Here is a 22,758-nt window from a genome sequence, read left to right as displayed (position 1 = left end):
GGTGCCCCTGGAACCTCGTCATGGTTGATGGTAGTTCTGCTTGCCCCCGTGTCAATCAGAAACTTTCGGTCCTGACCTAATACACGACTGTGTACATACGGACCCTCTTGATCTACAGGAACCTCAATAAGGGGCAAGCCAACTTCCCTCTCGAGGCTGTTTCATGAGAACTGTTGATATTCTGGATAGTCTGACTGCGTGTACTGATACATTTGTGGTGTGGCATGAACAGGCGGTGGTGGGGGTGGAAAAGTCGCTATTGTCTGTTGTGTGCTCGGTTGGGTGCTATTCTGTCTAGGAGTGTATTGTCGTTCTTTTGTCTTGCCTGTAGCAATATTGTGTTTCAGGACAGCACATTCCTTTACATAGTGACCTGGTTGTTTGCAATAATTACAGTTCCCCTTAACAGGTGTCGTGCTATTTCTGTTCGTATTTGCCGGTACCGTCTGGGCAACCAGCACCTTCATTTTTGTCTCTTTCATGCGTCTCTTTTCCTGATCCTGCTCTTCGCTAATCCTGTTCTGGTGATATTGTAGCATCTGTAACATTTGTGAAGGGCTGTTTGCTTGCCAGGTACACTCAACCTTCAGTACTCTATTCTTGATCTGGGGCAAGGAATTCTCTACTAATTTGCTCACGAAAAGATGTGGATATGATTCGCTACCAGGCTTAAGGCCACTATTAATAGTAAAGCATTTCTCGAATCTGGAATAGAAATCACTTGTGTCCTCTTCTTGCTTTTGTTTACAGGCTGAAATAGCATCCCAATCTTCCTTTTTAGTAATCAATAGTCTCGGCAAAACCTGTATCAGGAGTTCAGGTAGTTCTCTAGCTTTGTCCCCAAGACCAACCCCCGGGAGCCTGCCTTTCTCTTCTGTTTCCAATGCATCCCAACTTAACTTTTTCTCGCCCACCTCCCAGTCTTTTTCCTTAAGCTTTTCATAAATCCCTGCAGGCAACAGTACTTTCAGTAGCTTCAGAATGTCAGCATACGTATAATCTCCTATGCGGAGGATGTCTTTTAATTCTCGGTGAAACCCCCCCGGGTCTTTATCGTGGCAAGGCAGCATCTTTTTCATTTCTAGTATTTCTAATTTCGTTAAGGGGGTGTAAACATACACTCGTTCTAACTCATTGGCCGCATTTTTGACGGGATGTACCTCTCGTAGGGGGTTCTGTCTGTCTACGTACAGGTTATTTCTGTCGTGGTGTGAGGCTGGAAGCATACATGTGGTCAAACAGTTTATGTACTTATGTCGTTGATCCAGGATAACATTAATTAATTCAGTACCTAGGCCTGTCCATCTGTCTAGTAAAATGTCGTCTAATAATTTATACAAGTGACCAGGTTCGGAATGTTGATTCTCATACAACGTTATTAAGTGTTGGACCATGTAAAGACCAGCCAAACGCTGTTCGTTCGTTGGAAGGCTCAAGAAAGTCTGAGCCACTATATCGTTGCTATATATATTGGAATTGGACACCCACTGGGTGGCTGACCGGGCCAACTCCATTTCGTGTGGTGTGTGAGGTCGCTCGCTTTTTATCCGTCGGTTCAGTGCTTTTTCGGTGGCTTGGAATAGATTTTCAAGGGAATATCTTTCTTTTATAGCCGGCCCTTGTTTACGGTAGTCGAGGCACTTGGGCCTGTCAAACTGTCGTGCATTGCCTACATAATTCATTTTGTCATTTGGCTCGTCTACCTCTTCCGTTGATGACTCATTCTTCTCGTCAGACCCTACTTTATGTGTTTCTAATATTTCCTTTAGAATTTTCTTCATCATGCTTTCTGTCTGTCCCTGTTTATCATGTCGACCGGCATCTATGTGGTCACTCCATTCGATCAAACCAGACTTTACATCTCCGTCACCTTCATCTTGTTCCCTGATCAGGCAGTCAATAACAAAACGTAGGATATAGTTCTTAACCCCTACCTTTCTGTGTAGCATGGCTTGTACTATACAATCGGGTTCCTTCCCCGTTCTGATGAAACGGTACATTTTATCTAGGTGCTCTTTCATGTCTGGTAATCCGTCCAAATATGCGACGGCTTGTCTTAGTCTTAGTGATATCACGAGCATTAAACCCTTTCCTGGTTCTGGATCGTATATACATTGGGGAATTGTTACGTCTACAGTAGGCGCCCCTCCTACTGCCCCGGGCCCCACGTCGTCTTTCACGAGTTGCTGGAGCTGATCCGCTGCTGGAGGCGGAGGGAAATCTGCGTTTGCGTAGTCCGGTAGGGGTTCGTCTAGATACGAGGAAATGAACGCCTCGGATGCTGTCGGCTTTATTCTACGTACTCTATATGGTACAGGTGGTGGTGTTCGCGACCTACTGGGTCTTTCTGAGGTGGTCACTCTAGCTAGTTCTTCTGAGAGGACGGGATAAATACCAGTAACGACGGCATTTCTTTCTCTATCAGTCTGTTCTGTTTTGACCCGTTCCCCCTCCTCCCGCAGTTCTTTTTCTTTGGCTTTTTCCGCTGCTTGTTTAGTTCTCTCTGCTTCATTGAATTCTTTCTCTGTTCTCCTATGTGACTCTTTGCGCCATAACTCAATGGCATCTTTCTGAGAGGGTCTTGACTTCTTTTTCCATAGCGCTTCCTCTACTCTCATAATGCATTCAGAATCCCATGTCCCCTAGACAGGCCATCTATACTTCTCCTCTAAATCCTTCGTGTAATGTACCCATAAGTCTAAAAACAAAATGGCATCTAGCCCGTGCTTATTATACATATAATGACCAGGTGTGTCTCTAGGCGGGATGTTAACTGACTCTTCTAGTATACCTTTTCTGGTCCCTATCTGACGCAATTTCGAAAACAGTGGCATGTTGAAACCAACCCAATGAAAACACAATATACACAAAATAGACTGACTAAACAATCATTCACATTAAAACACTCAAACACTAAAACAGATACAGTCTAAACTGATACAGAGAGTTACACATGTACTTGAAAACAATTAACTGTATGCACTGTAATACAGCACAACCATACCGGTCTCATAAATGAGACACGTCTTTACCGTGCTCACGTATAACGTGAACCCATCTTTACCGTGTTCATATAAAATGAACCCGTCTTGAAAACTTTATGCGTTCCCCATAGTGGTACTCACCGGGAAGCAGAACTTGAAGGCCTCGGAAACTTGATACTGCACATGCGCGGAACAGGTGGACCTCTGGAGACCTCGGACCTTGCTCTCTCATAGGCTAGGCTCTGGATGGGATGATCCGCGATCCTCACCGCCTCGTATGGATGCCTGGTCGCAGTCCGTCCTCCTCCGTGGGCCTGAGGGAGTAAGCGGGAAATCCCGATGGCGTGTACACTTTGGAGTCCGTCACGGCTGTAGCAGGGGGCAAGGGCTGGACCTACATCACCGGCGCGTGGGGAAAGGGATAAGTTCCTGTTCGGGCGCCATTAATGTGGTAAATAAAATAGTACCCTGTCATAATTTCTAGACATAAACAAAGCATCATGCATTAAATGAGAGGCAGAGTCCGTGATGTCCGAATTAAGAGGGCTTTATTCCAATAACTCGAGTTAAGGGAGAATCTGTTCCATCACCACTAAGGTTCAGGAAGGGTCTTCTAAACATTATTTACAGAGTACATATTTATACGTTCAATCTTGTACATAGGGAGGAGCGCTCGAGGCAGAGCAAGAGAGAAAAGTAGATAAGAGCATGTGGGCGTGCATGAGGGTGTACACTTGATGAGTCATAGGTGAGTCATAGGTGGGTGATAGGTGGGTGGTAGGTGGGTGGATATATAGAGGCGGAGTTGTATAGCCAGCTGGAACTTTGCCATACTTGTGTGCGCAACTTGATCATGACGTGCAATTGACGTGTAACTGGGGGGGAGCTGACTTTCGATCTAGTAGGGAGGCCTTCGGTGTCAAAGCGACCGGCACGTCTGGTATTATCTGATATCTTAAGTCAGGGGATGTATTGTCTGAGGCAAAGGTCGCTCATCACTAAGAGCCAGAGAGGGCATATATTTCTTCGATCATTGCATGGGGGCCGTGGGCTTTCTATGGATGCGAGTTCTGTAATTCACTTAAACGGAGACAGAAAGGCTGGGCCCTATCTCTGCAGACGGGTTCTGTTTACCTTCTTCACCAGGCAGGAATGTGATTCTGTAGAGCAAGCTGATAACTGTTGTGCAAAATACTGTCTTGGCACCCCTTGCTGGGCTCGGCTGAGCCAGAAGTATGCGAGGTCAGGGATACGTAACTGTAGCTCTCAGAGTGTCTGAGCCATGAAAACCCTAATTCAAAGACTGGTTCAGACTGAGCCACAAAATGGGTTCATCTCGATATTAAAAGTGCACAATGCAAACACATGGGCCTTAATGCTAACTTAACGTTTCTTACATGGGAGACTTGACGACTGGCATCCTAATGCAGGACGTAATTGCAGAGGCCTTGTTATTCAGGCCACTACGGGAAAATGCATGGGTGACATGCATATACACTAAACGCAGGGTACACGCAGGGGACATATTGGTCATGCAAAATTTCATTTTCCTCAGTATGCTGATGTGATCTCTTCATTCTAGGATCCTGAGGTATGGGCCCGCCCTAATTCAACCCAAAGAGACCTTCTTAGCTATTAATATAATATGCGAGTTAGGGAGGGTGAGAAATAAGTGTTGTTAACCCTTATTCATTACAGCATGTTAGCATGCTGTCACCATTTGCTTTCTATGGACTAGTAACTATGCTGATAACTTTGCTTCTGATAATATGTCTCCTTGTATTATCTAAGATACTGCGCCTGAGAAGACGGCATTAGTAAATAAATATTTCAAATGTGCACGTGTCCTCATTTACTCCAAGTTCTGATTTGAAATGATTGTATAACGAAAGAGTGCTCATGTGTTCCACGTAACCTGAGGTTTGTGAGTTCATGTTCTGGTTTGTCTAAACATTGGGAGTTGGTTATGACCAATGAGACACTGTAGCTAGCTCGGTAAGGGGTTTGTTGGGTACTAAGGTGAGTTTTGGGTCACCCTAATTCTCTGAGGTTCCAATCCTCTGTGCACAGTTCTGTGGGAGAACAGAAACCCTGCTACATGGCGCCCAACGTTGGTGGTCTTATAACATGACACTCGAGTAGTATATCATTCAAACCTTAACCCCTTCACTGTCGTTTCCGGAAAACGGTGGTGTCGGTGAAACCTGCCTATTTTTTGAAATAGGTCTTTTTCAAGCTTGAATCTATCTAAAACGGTTTCTTTGAATTACTACCCAGTTGTGCTACAAAGTTTCCTTTGTTTTTCAGTAATTCCGGTGCAATCATGGCGCAGGCTGTGGTTATCCTGCAGCATAGTCGCATTGCGGTGCGCAACCATTTAGTGGCTTTCCAAGTCCCATTGGAGGGCTTGGCTGTGATTTTGGTGGTGTGTGCAGATCCGGCATACCCTTTCGAGTTGTTTTATTCGTGGGTAACGTTTCCGGAAGTGGACGCCAATTCTAACGTGTTCCACACCTACACACCCTCACCTGTACCGGCTGAATATACACCCTACAGGGCACTGGAAATACCTATTGATCATTGGCAGCATCGCGTTTGGTTTGATGGCGCCCTACCCCACTCTTTGTCCGCTGCGAGGTTAGGTCCTTTGTCCATTCCAGGCACCAATTGGCCTGCATTGGGTGGATTCACCCCGCACCCGAATCACGGCGCTTGTCCCCTTGCGGATATTCGCAGACTACATGTTGTCTCGATTGCCGTGATTCGTGCATTAGTGCAATACATAGGTCGTCATCTCCCGGGTGGTCCCCCGGGGGGTCCGGCCGTTCAAACGGAACATGGCGGTTTAAGGCTCAATCCGGTTATGGTCAATTCTGTTTTTGGTAAGCGCCCAGATGATAAAGATGAATTCCCTTTCTGGCTTGCCGAGAAATTTGACCAGCTGGAGGCTGTGTTTCCGAATTCTACTCCTGCTGATAAACATAGAATGTTGACGATTACTTTGCCTAAGGATTTGTGATGTATTCCTATAGGTTCTGTATCGATCCCCCTATTCCTGACCCTGTTCTGGTTAACAAGTTAACTAGCAGCCATCCCATGATGCAGAAACCGTTATCTGATTAAGCCACACCACGGCACAGGAACGTGTTATCTGATTAGGTCATAACGCTTGCCATCTAATTAGACAAGCAATATTCCTCCAGCCCCTGATAAGGCATACGGAGTTCTCAAAACAAATCAAACCTATGACAACCTGGGAAAAACCCTGCGGCCATTGTTTTGATTTCACCGAGAACTTCAGCAAAAGCATGTGCTAACGACCAGTTCGTATGACATCCTTATTGACGTATCTATGTCCATCCTTACGTCAATCTCGGCACCTTACAGGTATAAATATTACCGGTATTGCCTTAAGCAAACACACGCGGTGGTGACGAGATCGGAGCAGCCAGACTTGCCGAAGCCCAGAGCAGAGCAGACCCCGCTGGCGCAGCCCCGCCTTCCTGACGCGCTGAGAACGAGACGCTGCTTTCTCCTGCCGAGAAATCCAGCTCCGGCGCTTCCGGGCAGCCCTTGCAGGCAGCCTGGAATATCGAGACCAAAGACGAGAGATACCATCCCTCAACCATCCTAGATTCCAGGTACAGAACTGAATAACCCCTTGCAGAGAATTCTTGAGTCAGTCACTTGGCAAAACAAACTTAACTTAAACTGCTACTTTCTATTCCCGCCCACGTAGTAGGCTTAGGTCAGGTACACTGGGGTAGGCGTAGTTAGAAACGCCAGTTGAGTACGATTAGTCAAATGTATATATGTATGTATCTATTTTATCCATTTTAAATCACCTTATGGCTTAGAAACCATATAAATGTTTTTACAGTATTATTTTATACTTCTGCTTTTATTGTATGCACTTTACTTAACCATAAGTATTGCGATAATATCGATCCATTTCTCTTGTATGAGAAAAGAGACTGATCAATAAATACCATCTTTTATTGAACACGCCCGTCTCTTCCTTTTCTCTACAATCTGGTGAGACTAAGAATGCACGTACTGACTGAGTAAAATAAGTTGTCTTTTGTTTTCACACGACTCTAGAGATACACTCTTGATTAGGGGAGAGCAAAGTTGTCATGTTCTATGGTTGTCAGAAACTAAATCCCTTCTTGTCTATCCAGGGAGGTTCAACTCCTCCTTGCCTATTCGAGAAAGTTTCTAGTGAACTCTGAGCTAGCTGGCAAACCCAAAACTTTAAGTCTAATATCGACAATAGAAGACCTAGTTAACGTCTGGTCTAGGCCTATACTATTGAAGGTATTATTCTAATGCGCAGAGCCTATTGGGATAATAGGAACTACACTACATGGTGCCCAAACGTTTGGAAAGGCGATAAAACTAACGCAAGACATTAGAGTAACTCAGTGGTGCTTTTTCACTCAGACCCCTTTTTTCCCATAATACTCCAAAGACGTCTGGAGTGGGTGAAAGGTCATATCCGCCAAACCTCGCAGGAGGAAACTCCTATGTATGGTTCTTGGTTTAGTCAACGTTGAAGGATACACTGTTCCAAAATATTGTGCATCTAATCTTTGTTTCCATAAGAAACCTGATCTGCAAACAAACAGAATAACCTTCCTAACAGTAAAATGTCAGAAAGTGATGATGAAAGAGAGGCAGTTAGAATAGCAGCTGAACTCGTAGCAGCTGATACTACTATGCAAGCAGCAGACCCGGAGATAATACTCATCCCGGTCAACATAAGAAAATCTATAACTTTAAAACTTATAGAAAATGGACTGACACCGAGAGGTGGCACAGTCATATTCGTAATTGAGGCACACGAATATCGGCAGACAGAGGTATTCTATTCATGGATAAACTTTCCAGCAGCAAATGCTGTAACAAAGCACTTCCACTATTACAAAACAGAGGAACCTCCTAATGAGTACACTCCTTTCGAGGAGGTGGAAGTACCACTTAAATTTCAAGAGCACCTGCTCTTGTTTAATGGCGCCCTAAAACATAATAATCACATCACCAGGCTCGGTCCATTAGGTAGACCAGGAGCAACGTGGCCGGTCCTAGCCGGATACACACCACATCCAGACATCGAAAGAATGTCTGCAGCAGATCTTTTAACACAACTAAAACAATTAATAAAAGTACATAGACAATTAGTCCAATATGTAATGCGGACTTCAACAATCCAACCAGCAATTAAAATTCCACAGCTGACCCCTCATCAGGGGAACACAAATAAAATTACACCACAGAACATACAGTCCTGCCTAGGTAAAGTACCAGCTAAACGGGAACAAATACCATTCTGGTTAGCACAAAAAATCACCCAAATAGAGGCGGTGTTTCCAGACACCACCCCGTTGGAAAAACACAGGATTCTGACTATCTGTCTTCCAATGGGAATCGCACCACACGTGGAGGACTGTGACACTTGGGGTACAGTCTTTGCTTCCATTTACACAAAAACGCATGGTGTTCCATCCATCTCGGTAATACCAGATGTGCTAAAACAAATTCAAGATGAATACGGTCCAGAACCCGCTTTAACTCTGGGTATGAAATTACTAAAAGACTTCAAGCAGGTCTCGGCAATACTACTAGCCAACATAAAGGGAGAAGCAGCAAACGTGGCGATCCGCCAAAGGTTAAAAGAGACAGATTTAGCAGACCAACCAGCTGAAATTGCCAGAATTATAGAAAAATCCTATGAGGAACTAGGTAGAGATAGTTTAGGTGGAATACCAGTAAAACCCCGACTGATTGAAAGTCCTGAAAAAGTATTTTTTAATAATAATTTAACATCACAAAAAAAGAGCTGGGATGGAAACAAACAATCCAATCCTAAAGAAAAGAAATTCCAGTCCAGAGGAAGGTCTCCTCGGCGGAGAGAAAGATCTCCGAACCAAGGACGCAGGTCTCCCCAAAGAGAGCCCTCTGGGAAAAAATACAACCTTAGAAATAGGGATAATATAAAGAAGCCTGATAGATATCAAGAAATTGATACACGCCCCTCTCAATCTTTTCAGACTTCCTCGCAGAAATCGGAAAGAAGAGGACGATCAGAACAAAGAGAAGAGCACGTCAAGTCCAAAGACAAGGAACCTGCTCATCTAAAAAAGAAATTACAATTTCCAAAAAAGAAGGTAGCCAGTATTAAAGTAATTAACAATGCCGAGAATACTGAGGACACAACTGAAAAACGGAGAATGTGCTCAGACAATGCTAGACAGCGCAGCAGAAGTGAGCATAGCTCGCAAAGTCCTTATGAATCATCTGGAGACAGTGGACACAAATGAATACCTTCAAGTGGAAACTGCAGACACCAGAGTTAGCAAACCTCACAAAATATATGAAATAACTTTACGTATAGAAGGGGATAAGACTAGAAAAATAAGGGGACTATTTTGGGATAATCTTTCCAAGGGCTATGACATCCTTCTAGCTGAAAAAGACTGGCCACCAGAGTTTGTCAGGGACTGCCCTCATGGCGAAGAAATAATTATGCCTGCCTTCTCAAATCATATTCCAATTCATAAAAAATACACACTTGCTAGAAAGTGGGCAGTAGCTCAAGCTCCTGCTTTATATAAAAATCATGTAGGATGGGATGAGGACTCTCCTCCTCACAAAATCCAGTTAAAATCACAACCTACTGCACAAAGACAGTATCCAATCAAGCAAGAAGCTAAAAAACAGGTAAAAGAGATCCTAGATCAACTAGAATACCAGGGGGTGATTGAAACTTGCACCTCACAAATGAACAACCCTTTGTTTCCGGTCTCCAAACCAGACAATTCATATCGTCTAGTTTTGGATTACAGACACCTTAACTCATGTTGCAAAACTTTTGCAGTGCAAAACTCGCATAGTGCTGCACTAATGAATAACATAGTGCGCAAAAAATACAAAACAACATTAGACATCTCTAATGGATTCTTTTGTCAAAATATAGCACCAGAGAGCAGATATTTGTCCGCGTTCTCAATAAATGGCGCTCAAAAACAATTCTGTCGGTTACCCCAGGGGTACAAGAACAGCCCAGGATTATTCTCAGCGAGAGTAACAGAGTTACTACAAACATATGATGACGAAGCATTATCTTATGTCGACGACATATACCTAACAGATGATGACTTGGATACTCACTTGAAGAGAGTGAACACCATAATACTTGGGTTCGCAGCAGAGGGTTACAAATTCAACTTTAAAAAATCTAGAATTGCCCATCTAACAGTCCTGTTCTTAGGATATGAATTATCAAGTGAAGGCAAAAGCCTGGCTGACAATTTCCTAGAGAAATGTGCCGTACTCCAAGCACCTAGAACACTAAAAAACCTACAGTCAATTCTAGGCTTCCTAAATTTCGGAAGAACATACATTGCAAATTACGCAGAAAGGGTCAACCCCCTTTATGATCTAATAAAACCAGATTTTAAAAGAACCAATTGGACTCAAATACACACAGAAATTCTGAGATCCTTACAAACAGACATGTTAATTAAAACAAAATTAGAAACACGTGATAACACACGCAATCTTGTGATTCGAGTCATCCCAGGAAGATGCGGATTCACATACCTGACCTCTAATGAGGGAGAAAAGGTACCAATTGCATTCAAATCACACTTGTACACAGAAGCTGAAAAGAAGTTCAGCATTAAAGAAAACATTGTTCATGCAGTTCAAACCGCAATAGCTAGAGAAAAAGATAAAGCTGACGGTAGACGTATCACAGTCAGAACAGCAGAATCAGCCTTTGAGGCATTAACAACACCGTGTAATTTACCAACAACGGCATTGAATCCGGAATGGATACAATGGGTGAATTCAATTACAACGGACAGAGTAAAATACTACTTTGATCCAGAATTAAAAGAATTAAAAAATCTAGAATATGAAAGAACATTCCCTCTGCCAATCGACATTCTGCCATTACGACAGTACACTTGTGTAATCTATACAGACGGACATGCTCAACCCTCCGTTTGGGGAGAACAAGCATACAACCCCACATGTGAGATTACAAAAGAAGTGTGGCGCAGAGGAAAACTGAGACCTCTGCTAATAAAAACACATTCAGTAGAAACTAATTCAGAAGAACAGACTGAAATAATAGCATTGAAAATGGCGCTAGATAATGCAGATCGCGAATTCCCGACACTTATAGTGTCCGATTCATATTACTGCGTCAAATCATATAACAACGATTTGCAGAAATGGATTCAAAACGGTTACAAAGATGACACAGGTGCAACAATAAAGCAAAAACTGCTTTGGGAACAAATAGTTCTGTTACAAAAAGAACTACCAAAGACTCACGTGATACATACACTGAGTCATCAGCGTGATGGCGTTCACGTTGCAGGGAATTCATTGGCTGAGACAGCCACAGAGGTAGCAACTAAATCGGCTTCCGTAGCTAGAAAAAAGCGTACAGTGAAATACAATGACGGTGAAACAGTGCTGGCGGTGAGAACGTCATCAAAAGGCGACTGCTCAGCGCTACAGATCAACTATCCACTCAATTATACATACATAATCGATGCAAACTCCGTTCCTTTTGCTCGAATCCCTGGAGTGGGGGATAGAGTAATTCCAAACATGGACAGGAGAACTTTGTTAATTGTAGACACACATATAGGTGAGGGTCTTAGTCATCTCAAACTAAAAGATTCTCTGGAAGAACTACAATCAGTGTACTGGTGGCCAGGCATGAGCCTGCAGCATCACATTTTTGTAAAAAAATGCCCGGACTGCAACAGAGATCGCAGCGGCGACAGAAACGGTGTAATACCATGGCGTTTCACTCAAGAAGGGCTAAGCAATAATCAATAAGACCAGTGTGAATAAGGCGTCCTATTAACAAACAAAGACTAGTTTCCACTTATAATGTAGACCCCAGCACTCGGCTGACGTCGGGACTGTTATACAAAGATTTGCGAGTCTAAATGGCATATACGCTGGGAGCATGCTACGTTTGACCAATGTTTTCACTTTAGCCCTCAAGCCTGTGGGGAAACATGGCCAAATGAGCATAGCACAGCGGGATTCTTCTCACTTCCTTCCTGAGGGATACGGGATGGTGTAAAGAAAAAACCAAGGCATAAAGCTATCTATAACAGAAAGGATATTAGGTTCGGGAGCTGGGTGGGTCAAACATCTATTAAGTGTCCAACGTAGTCTAAACAACCTGCCAAGAAATTCTCTGAAGGGATTCAGTCCGTACGAATTATTGTTTGGAACTAGGATGTTGGTCTTAGATCTTGACAGTCAGACTTCAGTGGTGAAGGAAAAAAGCTTTGATATCAAAGATCGTTTGGCTATTTTGCAGGACTTAAACGAAACAAGAAAAGACCTGAGCAACATAAAGTTGAAACAGCAGCCAACAACCACTGAAGAACCACCACCTGTCCCAGCAAGACCTGTCTGGATTCCAAAAGTCGGGGATCTAGTCAGAGAAAAGATCGCGGTAAAGAAGGAATTTGGGCCTTCTTACAGAAAAGCAGTTCCTGTCTTGTCTATCAACGGGACAAGATCAGTTGTACTACCGCCGCTTGCTGGTAAAAAGGAGAACCGAGTTGTATCCATCGACCTGGTAAAACCACAATCATGTGGCCGATAACAAACAGTAGGCCAAGTGGACTCCCGATAAGTAGTAGAACACCAAGGTTTGCTACAAATACAGAGGTCCTAACTAAGAGGCTAATCACATTCGAAACGCCTACAGAACAACAACAAGGACTATGCAACAAGGCATTGGAACTCACACCTCTAAAAACCCAAATGAAAACATTTAGTAGAGACACACCAACCTACAATGAAGTAACAAACGAATATGCAAGAAACAGTAATCCTGAAGCAATTGGAACAATTGACAGAACGGCATCCGGCTACTTCATAAACTTCGATGATTCCTCTGAAGACCTCAGTGAATCAAAAACACAGCCATCAAACAAAAACCTTTAAAGATAAAGCTAAAGAACTTTTGAAACAACTGAAAGAAACCTATCTGATTTCTCCATGGATTGAATTTTGGGTGGCCTTTGGTGCATTTATCCTCATACTTTGGCTCATCATGGTACTATGCTTGGGACGCTTCATTGAGGGAAAATATGCTAAAATGGACACAGCAAGCCAGAAAATCAACTTGATCCTCAAACCACACACATCTTCACACGTCGAGAAAAGAGAACTTTCTTCAGTCAACTTCACAGCCAATCCTATACCGGGTGGGGTAGCATGGGACAACACTGACTATGAAATTTATGGTCCGGTTGAAATCCTGAAATATCCACACCAAATCAAGATCTCGTTGAGTGACTTTGTAAAACCAAGCTCATTTGCTGATGATTGGGACTTTGAAAGCGTTAATGATATGATGTCTGACCTAGTGATGTCTGCTAAATTTACCAAACATGATTATTTGCAGGGTTCGACTAATTATGATAGTATGTACTGTTACAACCACTATGGTAACCATTTTCTACATAAATCGGCACAACCTAGAAATGTTTTAAATTATAATCAATGGGAACATTGTGCAACCCCTCCAAAAGGAAGCTCAAGAACCTTTTATGACAAATATTCATACTTTTCAGGGTTCAACACAAGTAATGCTGAAACATTTTATTTCAAATTGTCAAATAAGACAGGGACAAAGACCATGCTTACAAACACGAAATTGATATATTCAGACTCATTTTTTGAACAAATGAATACTTTTGGTTTTGATTATTGGGACAAAAATGTTGAAGTAAAAAGTGTTTGGGGTACAAAAGAATGGCAAGTACAAGGTATAGAATCATTGTTTAGAGCCTGCATGATCCCAGAACAAATTATATTTTTAAATGACACTGTTCAACAAACTACCTGTCTTGGCCTAGCCAAAATCAAAGACTTAAATAAACCGTCTATTCCAAAGCCAACAATGAACAGCAATAGCTCTACAGATGAAGAGATAGACGTTAACTATGTATTAAACCAAAACAGAACACATCCTGATTGGAAACAATGGTTAATCTGGCCCACAGATACTAATAACTGTCAAGACAGATTCCTGAACAAAACACAGGGGTTCACATTGACCAGGCCAGACCCTAGATATTCCCAAAGACAACACCCAGGGATAATCACCACCTACAGTGTGGGCAAACTCTGCCTTCAATGGCTACAAACTTCCACACTGACAGAAATTAAGCAACACCTAACTTTACTTACTGATGGTGCTGACTTGCGTGATTTCATTATGGGACCGCGCAAACAGCGTCAAAAACGCTTCATAGCAGCCTCTGTATATGCAGCTTACAACGAGGCCTGGAAGGTAACTCAAATTGAGACAGCAGAATGTATACGGGAAAAATCACTTTCTGTAGTGGACAATGGGTTAATGACTCTGTCCTCCAGAATTTTTTCTTTGGACAGCATTGTGTCTTCAGCAATCGACATAATATCGCAAGACTTACTGTTGTTACAACACGGTCAGTCTCAATTGCGTTCTATTGTACAGCTTGGCTGGACGTTACAAAATCTAAGTTCAGGCTATGTGCCTTGGCGTTTAATCAACACAACGTCACTATTCAATATCTTTAACCTTACTGATAAACAAATCAGTATGGCACAGAAGGGTGCTGATTATACAATCCTGAGGATTGAGAAACTCGAGAGATTACCAGTGACAATGTCAGAACGACCTGTCAGTGAATGGATAATACATGGGATAATTAATATTCCAATATCAACCTTCAGGTTTCAATACTGCCAAAAATATATACAGGCTGGCATGTACGAAAAATTGGGAAAAGGGTACATTAAGTCAACATGGAACTTGCCCTATTCACATGCATGTGTCAGTAATAAAGGACAGAAAGTGTTTCTTAGTGGCAATAATTGTGCGATGTCACTAAGCGGTACACTTCTGTGTAATGGAATTAGTTTGCATGGAGCCTGTGAAGGGAACTCAAATAACCTTTCATGTCACCAGCTAGGCGCACCTGCAACAGAGATAGAACCATTCTTTAAAAGACTCTATAACGGGAGTTACATTCTAATTGTGGATCGCAGATGTTGTAGTATACTGCCCGGGATTCCTTATCTCATAACTACGACTGCGAAGGTCATGTGCTGCGGACGCTTATTGTTCCCCAGCTCCTTTCCAGACAGGGAGGCAAGGGCATGGCCTAACTTGAAAATTACTTCTATTCGAATAGATACTTTAAGCAGAATGAAAACAGTGCTTCTTCAGACGCCGACCAGACTCACGTCATCAAAAGAAACGTATGATCTCCTAGTCGCAAGGACGACTGCAGAGATTCACTCATTGTTATCAACTAATTCCCCCATACATTTCGCAGAAATCCTGAATTAAATCTTAAATATTTGTGATACCAGTGGAGTCTCAAAAGTATTTAAGACAGTATTTTCGATGGCATTAACACCATTCAAAGCCATACTGGGTATTTTTCCAGATTTCGTCCATTCGATTTTTGGCGGACTTCCCCTCATTTTGGGACTAATTGCAGGAATCCTATTCTTGGTCCTTATATTTCGTTATGGCAAACCATGTCACAGACAAAACACCTGCGACAAGGGAAGAAACAATCCGAGCCATTGGATACCGGGACCGGATATCAAAAATCCTGGGACTATCCCGGCTTAGAGACCTGAACATGACTTGGTTTCTTTCATTTCGACCAATGTGGCATCGATGTGTTTTACCTGTATTAAGGTGCATGCTGTGCGGAGAAGAATGCGTGTTGGACACCTGTCTGACGCTACAATCGGATGCGCCTATGGATGCAGAAACATTGTTGGGTCCGGTAACGGCTCATGCATTGTGCTGCCCTCAACGGCTGCCAATCCTGATGACGGCATTCGTGGAAACTTCACCACTACGATTAAGGGGTAGTGAAGTTCAAGATGAAAGCAGCATCGATCAGGTACGACCTTCTGTCAGCAATACTAATCAAAACGTCAATGGAGACAATCATGCACATGAATGCATGGTTACACCTTTTTCCGAGTTAGTGGAACTTTCACAGGAAGCTGTTGACAGCTTTTTCGACAGTCTCAATGATATGATGTTCTCACCAGAGCAGAAATAACGACTTTTGAGCAAGCTAGCACACGGCGTTCCCAACACCCTGAATTTGGCCTTCAACTTTAATAATAAAGTAGCATGAACAATTTTCCCTCCAGTTCACGGACAGCAGTTTTTTCAGCAGCCCCAAAATATTTTTACGATTTTTCGGGACACTTATCTTCTGCTTAAAGTAAGAACTATTCTTAGAGAACTAAAATTTCTATTTTTAGAAACTTTATAGACATTAGCTGCCCGCTGGTATGTTCATAATTATTTTTATTCTGTGATGAAATGGTCTCGAACTTTTTCTTCTGTATTAAGAGCCATTTTCATGTGTAATTCTCATATTCGACTAATAATAATGTATACATATGCGTGATTAATTTAGCATTATTCTACAGCTTGAGTACATATAGTACATTTGACTATTTTTTTCCGTATATTACATAATTCGAAATGTGGCCATAGTTAGCGTGGAGTGGGTGTGATGTATTCCTATAGGTTCTGTATCGATCCCCCTATTCCTGACCCTGTTCTGGTTAACAAGTTAACTAGCAGCCATCCCATGATGCAGAAACCGTTATCTGATTAAGCCACACCACGGCACAGGAACGTGTTATCTGATTAGGTCATAACGCTTGCCATCTAATTAGACAAGCAATATTCCTCCAGCCCCTGATAAGGCATACGGAGTTCTCAAAACAAATCAAACCTATGACAACCTGGGAAAAACCCTGCGGCCATTGTTTTGATTTCACCGAGAACTTCAGCAAAAGAATGTGCTAACGACCAGTTCGTATGACATCCTTATTGACGTATCTATGTCCATCCTTACGTCAATCTCGGCACCTTACAGGTATAAATATTACCGGTATTGCCTTAAGCAAACACACGCGGTGGTGACGAGATCGGAGCAGCCAGACTTGCCGAAGCCCAGAGCAGAGCAGACCCGCCTTCCTGACGCGCTGAGAACGAGACGCTGCTTTCTCCTGCCGAGAAATCCAGCTCCGGCGCTTCCGGGCAGCCCTTGCAGGCAGCCTGGAATATCGAGACCAAAGACGAGAGATACCATCCCTCAACCATCCTAGATTCCAGGTACAGAACTGAATAACCCCTTGCAGAGAATTCTTGAGTCAGTCACTTGGCAAAACAAACTTAACTTAAACTGCTACTTTCTATTCCCGCCCACGTAGTAGGCTTAGGTCAGGTACACTGGGGTAGGCGTAGTTAGAAACGCCAGTTGAGTACGATTAGTCAAATGTATATATGTATGTATCTATTTTATCCATTTTAAATCACCTTATGGCTTAGAAACCATATAAATGTTTTTACAGTATTATTTTATACTTCTGCTTTTATTGTATGCACTTTACTTAACCATAAGTATTGCGATAATATCGATCCATTTCTCTTGTATGAGAAAAGAGACTGATCAATAAATACCATCTTTTATTGAACACGCCCGTCTCTTCCTTTTCTCTACAATCTGGTGAGACTAAGAATGCACGTACTGACTGAGTAAAATAAGTTGTCTTTTGTTTTCACACGACTCTAGAGATACACTCTTGATTAGGGGAGAGCAAAGTTGTCATGTTCTATGGTTGTCAGAAACTAAATCCCTTCTTGTCTATCCAGGGAGGTTCAACTCCTCCTTGCCTATTCGAGAAAGTTTCTAGTGAACTCTGAGCTAGCTGGCAAACCCAAAACTTTAAGTCTAATATCGACAATAGAAGACCTAGTTAACGTCTGGTCTAGGCCTATACTATTGAAGGTATTATTCCAATGCGCAGAGCCTATTGGGATAATAGGAACTACACTACAGATTTAACTCCTGAACTCGTTGACTGTGAAAGCTGGGGAAAGACTTTTGCGGCCGTTTATACGAGGTGTTTCGGCACCCCGTCTATGTCCGTACTGCCTACGATCGTTAAGCGTGTTCAGGATGATCACGGACCGGAAGCAGCGGTTGAATTGGGTATGCGCCTGTGTGGTTCTTTTGAGATTGTTAGCGATCTCATACTCTCCAATATAAAGGGAGATGCAGTGAACTTTCAGGTGTCGAATGCTTTGGCTGCTCTGCCCGATGCCGATAAACCCCGACAGTTAGCGAAGATTGTAGTGGCCGCATATAAAACTATTGGTCGCACAAGTAAAGGTCTGAAATATTTTGCTGTCAAGGAGAAGAAACAACCACAAGTACAGTCTGCTGCGGCAGATGTCCAACCCAAGTCCAAAAAACAAAATTGGCCTAAAAAGCATAATCAGGGGAAGCAACATCAGCAGACTCAGGAATCTTATCCTGCGCCGCAAGTTCCTGCGCCGACAGTGAGAGTTTATGATTTGCGCGATCGCGCGATGATTAAATCACCTGATCGATTTCAGGTTTCTGATCAACGCTCTCCTCGTTCCTTTCAGGACTCATCGGCCCCGAAGACCGGTGGAGGAGGAGGCGGGAGGGGACGTGGTGGCCAACAAGGACGTGGCCAGCCCCGCCAGACAGAAGGTGCAGGGAAGCAGGAGGATTCTACGCCAAAGAGACCGCAGTTTGCGAAAAAGAAAGTCGCAGCTTTAACAGCGCATCGATATGCCACAGATAGTGAGAACGCGGCTTCGGAATCTGACGTGGGCTCTGACCTTGCTGGACAGCGCGGCGGAGATTACCATAGTGAGAGAGGCGCTGTGTCCACTACTGAGGGTGACAGCGACTGATATCTACGTTGTAATAGAAACAGCCGATACAAGACTTGCTCCCCCTGATAGACTTTATGAAATTGTCCTGTTAATTGAAGGTGACATACAACGTACCATCAAAGGGGTATTTTGGGAAAATCTTTCTTCTACGTATGACATTTTGCTTTCGGAGGCTGACTGGCCCCCACCTTTTGTGCTTGTGGCGCCGCGAGGGGAGGAGGTGATCCTCCTCAGTTTCGCAAACACTGTCTCGAGAGAGCATGCGCAGCATTTTGCAGAAGAGTGGGCTCGGGCTCTCGCACCGGCTCTGTACCGTAATCAATGTGGGTGAGATAAATTGTCCCCTAGCCACGAAATTCCCTTACGGTCTCAGCCGCAGCCTCAACCTCAATATCCCATCCGGCGTGAGGCAAAAGCTTCCGTCGCGGAAATCCTTGACCAATTGGAATATCAGGGAGTTATTGAAACGTGTGTGTCACCGATGAATAATCCTCTTTTTACTGTTACCAAGCCTGACGGATCGTATCGTTTGGTATTGGATTACCGGCATTTGAACTCGCATTGCCGTAACTGTGCAGTACAGAATACTCACGGCTCTGCCCTGGTGGATAGTCTTTTGCGTAAGCGTTTTAAAACAACGTTTGACATTTCCAACGGTTTTTATGCCCACAGATTGGATAGCTTAAGCTCCCAATGGACCAGTTTTACGTGCGCTGGGGTCCAAAAACAATTCCGGCGTCTCCCAATGGGCTATAAGAATAGTCCTGGTATATTTACCGCTCGCATAGTCTCTCTTTTGGAGAGAATCGACCCAGATGCTTGCTCGTACGTGGATGACATATATCTCACAGACGACGAAATTTGGGGGCATCTGTGTCGTGTAAATTCGATTATTTGTACCTTTGCAGATATGGGTTACAAATTTAACTTTGCAAAATCGCACATTGCTGAGTACACAGTGTTGTTCCTGGGCTATGAGCTCAACAATGAAGGTAGAGGTTTGGCTCCTCACTTCTTGGAGAAATGCGCCCAGTTGCGCGCTCCAACTCTGAAAAAATTACAGTAATTACTGGGCTTTTTAAATTTCGGGAGGACATACGTTCCGGAATATGCCCAGCGTATCAAGCCTTTGTATGCTTTGATACAACCTACTTTTTCTAAATCATGCTGGCTGCCTGAGCACTCGGCCATCTTGCAATCTTTGCAGGCTGATCTGCTCGATTCTAAATTTTTATTGACTCGTGATAACCACACCAACCTGGTGATAAGAATTATTCCTGGGACGGTGGGTTTCATGTACTTGACTTTTAATGAAGGAGACACAGTACCTATTGCTTACAAGTCACACTTGTACACTTCGGCTGAGATGCGGTTTCCCACTGTGGAAAAGGTTTTAACAGCTGTGCAGATGGCGATTCTTAAGGAACGAGCTCTGTCACAGGGGAAACGCATGTTGGTTGTTACACCCTGCCCTCATTTGGAGGCAGTCACGAAAGCCAGTGTACCAAATTCAAAAGCTTTGCACCCTCGGTGGATTCAGTGGGCTGCGTCCTTGACGTCCTCGGATGTCACGTTTATTTTTGACGCCTCATTGCGGTCGCAAGAGTACTTGCAGTATGAATTTGTTCATCCTGCTCCTCTAGCTATGCGACCTTTGGAGGACTTCCATTGCATCATTTACACTGATGGTTCGGCGCAGGTTGCGCATGGCTCTAAACACGCCTACGTCTCCGCATGCGCCATTGTGGTCGGTGCCATGTTGAACGATGAGTTCATATCCAGGGAGGTGCACACGCTGCCTCTGGGAGATTGCACCGCACAATTGGCAGAGCTTCGTGCTCTCTTACTAGCGTTGGAGTACGCTGATCCTAGTGTGACTACTCTTATAGTGAGTGATTCTTACTACTGTGTCCAGTCTTACAATGAAAACTTGTTCTTTTGGATTCAAAATGATTTTCGTGATTCCAAGGGTAGCACAATAAAACATAAGATGATCTGGGTTCGAGTGGCAGAGCTTAAGGCTAAGTTGCCGCTCGTTTTTGTGATTCATACTCTAGGCCACAAGCGTGTAGGAGTCCACGCTGTCGGTAACTCGCTTGCTGATGAAGCAGCGAAATTAGCGGTGTCTACTTACTTAGTTGCAGCAGTTACACGGTCCAAAAGTAAGATTGATAGTGATATCTTGGCGGCAGTTGCGGCCACTGAGAAGGGAGGTAAACATCCTTCGGGGTTCCCTTCGAAGTACACATACCACTTAAGTCCCGAAAAGGTTCCTTTTGTGAAAATTCCTGATGTTGGTGAACGTTTGGTTCCCAACTCGGATCGCAAGGCTGACTTGATTACAGCAGCTCATGAAGGTGTGGCGTCTGCGCATGCGGGCATCTCAGCCACTGTAACTCAATTACAACAACGTTTCTGGTGGCGGGGACTGTACAAACAGACGCGTGATTATGTCCTTCTTTGTGACATTTGTCAGCAGATTAAACCTTCGACTGCTGCGCGTCCGCCACAGACTCAGTTGTACATTTCTAATAAACCACGAGGTTGTGTTTATTTAGATCACTGCGGTCCTTTTTCATCTGATACTGCTTATAAGTACATATTAGTTGCAGTTGATTCATGCACACGCTTTGTGTGGGTCTGGCCCCATCGCAGCGCTGATTCACGGACTGTCATTAGAGATTTGCGCATCTTTGTAGGGATTTTTGCCTGTGGTACCTTCCATTCAAGTCAGGATTCGGCTTTCGCCTCTAAGGCGTATAAGGATGCCATGAATTCAATGGGGGTCCAAGTCAAGTTTTCGTCTCCCTACAGACCTGAGGGTAACAGTGTAGTGGAGCGAATGAACCGTGATTTAAAGCAATCTTTGACAGCTCGAGTTATAGGCACTGGCAGAAACTGGCTAGCCCACCTCTATGGCGTGCAGCGTGCTCTTAATAATCTCCCTAGAAGGTCTCTGGGTGGGCGGACCCCATACGAAATGCTCTTTGGCATCAAGATGTTCGTCCCTGACCTTGACGGTCTAGACTGCGTGGCTCGCGCCACAACCTTTGACGTAGATGAACATTGTACTGTTTTACAGATTCTACAAAAGACCAGAGACAGTCGTGCAAAGGAACATTTGCCCTCCACATCGGATGTTGCGTTGCAGATCCCGGTAGTCGGCTGGCTACCCCAAGTAGGAGAACTGGTTCGCGAGAAGATCGATAACAAAAAAGAATTTGGTCCTTCCTATCGAGCTCCGGTTCCAGTGCTTGGAGTGAGGGGCACAAGAACAGTCATTTTACCACCACTTCCTGGTCGTAAGGAAAACAGGTTTATCTCAATTGACAATGTCAAGATACACAGAGTGGACGATTCTTCTTAGCATGACACCAGCTGTTTCCTGTCCTTCCATTGTGAGAAATTCAGTTTTGCCCACTGCTTCTAATCAAGAAACTGAGGTGGCCATCGAATTACCTGCAATTTCCAGTCCTTTATTAAGTACTTTGCCCGGTACAGACCATGATGAATTAGACTATACTTACCCCACTGACTTATCCATGCCTGACCTGCAAGCACGTTTGGCCACAGAATCCAGATTTTCATTTGACTCTGTTTCCAATGCCTCGAAGAAACCCTCACATTTTGCAGTTTATGCCAGCTTATTTAAAAAACATTTTTTAATTCCCCCTTGGACATATATTTGGCTGGTGCTTTTTTCATTTTACCTTTTTATGTCAATTGGGTTTGTGTTTTATTTCTTCCGCTTGGTAAATGGACACTATGTCGAGGAAAGAACATGCATTCGACATCTCAATGGAACTTTGGCCCCCCTGTCCTCATCGCATTCTGCACACAGACTGAGAAGAGACTTGACTTTTGTTAACATCACGGCTTGGCCTGTCCTTGATGGGATAGTGTGGGATGCCGTTAGATTTCAAATTCATGGGCCTACTGAGGTTGTTAATGTCCCTAATGTGCTTAGAGTTAATATGGGGG

This window comes from Lissotriton helveticus, chromosome 5_1 (assembly GCF_964261635.1).
Source record: "Lissotriton helveticus chromosome 5_1, aLisHel1.1, whole genome shotgun sequence".
In the NCBI taxonomy this organism is placed as follows: domain Eukaryota; kingdom Metazoa; phylum Chordata; class Amphibia; order Caudata; family Salamandridae; genus Lissotriton; species Lissotriton helveticus.
This window is presented reverse-complemented; position numbering follows the sequence as displayed.